Raw genomic sequence first — 3860 nt, forward strand, 5'->3', positions numbered from 1 at the left:
GAGCTGTGCTGAGGTTCCAGGAGCTGGAGCTGTGCTGAGGTTCCAGGAGCTGGAGCTAAGCTGAGGTTCCAGAAACTGGGCTTGACTGATGGGGAGGGACAAAAAAAACCCCAAACAACTGGAGAACGCTCTCTGTTTTCTGGGAAACTGGGAAAATGAGTTTGGAAAGAGCAAACAGGGGTGAGAGGGAGCCGTTTGCTGGGAGGGGTGGGCAGGTGGAAGCGTTGAGTCACCGAGGATCGGGGGGGGTGAGGACAAGTGGGAGGAAAGTTGTGGCTCCAAAGGGCCACGATCCAGTCCTGGAGCTCCTCACGGGGATTTGGGCAAGTCAGCCGGAGTCACATCCCTCAGCTGCTCCACCTCGGGTCAAAAGTGGCCCTTTTTGGGAACTGAGACGTTCCAGGGCTTCTGCTCCTGCTGTAAAACGGGTCGCGATGAGAAGCATTCCTAATTTTTTCCTTCTTTTCCTTGCCATCTTCTTTCATCCCGCAGGAACATCGGGTTTGGAGGTTCCTCAGCCCGAGGCTCCTCGGGAGAAACCGAAGCTCACGGGGCTGAACTGCTCCGGGTGTGGTGACAGGAGCCGACACCGGAATGTTTGGGAGTTCTCAGGGCCGACATTCCCGTGAGGGAAGAAATGGGATCCAATCGCTCAGGAACAGGCCGTGGTTTGGATCGGGAAATGGCGACTTTTCCTAAGGAAAAATCCACAATATTCTCTGCCCTGAGGAATATTTTGTCTCTGGAGAAGGGACACCACAACAGTCGTCGTTCAGGACGAGGAGAAACGGCCTCGAATGTTCCAGGGGAGGTTTGGGTTGGATATTAAGGGAAAAATGTCTTTGCCCAAAGGCTTGGAAAAGGCTTTTGGAAGAGGTTGGGGACCCATCCCTGGAGGGATTTAAAAGCCCCGAGGATGTGGCTCTTGGGGAGGTGGTTTGTGGTGGCTTTGGGAACAGCGTCTCCCGAGGGGTTTTTCCCAGGAATTTGAAGCTTCATTTTTTTCCCCGGGAATTCGAAGCTTAATTTTTTCCCCCATCAATTTGAACCTTCATTTTTCCCCCATCAATTTGAACCTTCATTTTTCCCCATCAATTTGAAGCTTCATTTTTTTCCCCTATGAAATTGAAGCTTCATTTTCCCCCAGGAATTCGAAACTTAATTTTTTCCCCCCACAAATTTGAAGCTTCATTTTTTTCCCCCATGAATTCAAAGCTTCATTTTTTTCCCCCAAATTTGAAGCTTCATTTTTTTCCCCCATGAATTCAAAGTTTCATTTTTCCCCCACAAATTTGAAGCTTCATTTTTTCCCCAGGAATTTGAAGCTTCATTTACCCCCAGGAATTCGAGGCTTAATTTTTTCCCCCCCAAATTTGAAGCTTCATTTTTTTCCCCCATGAATTCAAAGCTTCATTTTTCCCCCACAAATTTGAAGCTTCATTTTTTCCCCAGGAATTTGAAGCTTCATTTACCCCCAGGAATTCGAGGCTTAATTTTTTCCCCACAAATTTGAAGCTTCATTTTTCCCCAGGAATTTGAAGTTTAATTTTCCCCCACAAATTCGAAGCTTCATTTCTTTCCCCCATCAATTTGAACCTTCATTTTTCCCCCACAAATTTGAGGCTTAATTTTTCCCCCATCAATTTGAAGCTTCATTTTTTTCCCCATAAAATTGTAGCTTCATTTTCCCCCAGGAATTCGAGGCTTAATTTTTTTCCCCAGGAATTTGAAGATTCATTTTTTCCCCCATGAATTCAAAGCTTAATTTTTTCCCCATCAATTTGAACCTTCATTTTTTCCCCCACAAATTTGAAGCTTCATTTTTCCCCCCCATGAATTCAAAGCTTCATTTTTTTCCCTGTGAATTTGAAGCTTCATTTTTTTCCCCCCATGAATTCAAAGCTTCATTTTTTTCCCTGTGAATTTGAAGCTTCATTTTTTTCCCCCCATGAATTCAAAGCTTCATTTTTTTCCCTGTGAATTTGAAGCTTCATTTTTTCCCCCCTCAAATTTGAAGCTTCATTTTTCCCCCATGAATTTGAAGCTTCATTTTTCCCCCACGAATTCAAAACTTCATTTTCCCCCAGGAATTCGAAGCTTCATTTTTTTCCCTCATGAATTCAAAGCTTCATTTTTCCCCCCCACAAATTTGAACCTTCATTTTTTCCCCCCACAAATTTGAAGCTTCATTTTCCCCCCACAAATTTGAAGCTTCATTTTTCCCCCACGAATTCAAAACTTCATTTTCCCCCAGGAATTCAAAGTTTCATTTTTCCCCATGAACTTGAAGCTTCATTTTTTCCCCCCACAAATTTGAAGCTTCATTTTTCCCCCACGAATTCAAAACTTCATTTTCCCCCAGGAATTCGAAGCTTCATTTTTTTCCCTCATGAATTCAAAGCTTCATTTTTCCCCCCCACAAATTTGAAGCTTCATTTTTTTCCCCCCACAAATTTGAAGCTTCATTTTTCCCCCACGAATTCAAAACTTCATTTTCCCCCAGGAATTCAAAGTTTCATTTTTCCCCATGAACTTGAAGCTTCATTTTTTCCCCCCACAAATTTGAAGCTTCATTTCTCCCCCACGAATTCAAAACTTCATTTTTTCCCCCACAAATTTGAAGCTTCATTTTTTTCCCCCAGGAAAAAGAAAGAACCTTATTTCTCTCCCCCTGAGAGGGGAAAACTTTTGCTGTCGGGACACTCGACCGCCCATGGAAGCACCTCAACACTCCCACCCTCTCTCTACCTCCGACACAAAGGGGGGGCTCCGGCTTTTCTATTTTTATTTTCCATTTGATTTCCCTCCTTTGCAGGGCTTTCGTCGAGGGCAAACCAAACCAAAGCTCCTCTCCATCCGAGGGAGGAAAAGCAGTTGGAGCCGACAGACGGATCGGGAGGGGGGGAGAAAGAAAGAACGAAGGTCAACGCTTTGCATAATATATTTATCTTGGAAAAGGGGCTTTTTATTCAGGCTGTCCAAGAATTCAAGTGCTGAAACCAACACTAAGTCAACAGCACTTTAGAGTAATGAAATAAATTCTTTATAACAATCGGGGCCGAAGGAGCTGCCGAGGGCCTGGGACGGCTTGTTTTCCCTTCGAATTCTTTCGGGGCTCTCTTGTGTTTTTTGGATGGCACCGAGGCGGGGACAGAGCCCAGGGCCCGGGGGGGAAAAGGAGTTTATTTAGTCTGCGAAGGCAAACAGGGCTCTTAATAAAAGGTTTCCTTCTCGGGGAGCCCCGGAGATAAAGGGAGAATTCCAGGGATGGCATTCCCGGCGGAAGGTCCGGCAGGAATTTCTCTCTCCCGGTCTCCGGTGAACCACGGAGAGAGGGAGAAGCCAAAATTGTTCTTAATTGGGCCGGGAAAGCTCGAAGGAAAATATTCCTCAGGCCCCAGGGCTTTTTCATGGAAATACGATTTAAAGGGCACTCCAGGAACCCCGGATTCCAGCACCTCCCCAGGGCTTTTTCCCGGGAATTGGAATTTTAGTTTTCCCCCCTGGATTTAAAGCTTCGTTTTTTCCTCACGAATTTGTAGCTTCATTTTCCCCCACCAATTCGAAGCTTCGGTTTTTTTCCCCACGAAATCGAAGCTTCATTTTTTTCCCCCAGGAATTCGAAGCTTCATTTTTTCCCCAGGAATTCGAAGCTTCATTTTTTCCCCAGGAATTTGAAGCTTCTTTTTTTCCCCCAGGAATTTGAAGCTTCGTCTTCCCCAAGAATTCGAAGTTTCATTTTTCCCCCATGAATTTGAAGTGAATTTGAAGCTTCATTTTCCCCCATGAATCTGAAGTTTCATTTTTCCCTACAAATTTGAGGCTTAATTTTTTCCCTACAAATTTGAGGCTTAATTTTT

The sequence above is a fragment of the Lepidothrix coronata genome, unplaced genomic scaffold, assembly GCF_001604755.1.
Source record: "Lepidothrix coronata isolate B3197 unplaced genomic scaffold, Lepidothrix_coronata-1.0 Scaffold351, whole genome shotgun sequence".
In the NCBI taxonomy this organism is placed as follows: Eukaryota; Metazoa; Chordata; class Aves; order Passeriformes; family Pipridae; genus Lepidothrix; species Lepidothrix coronata.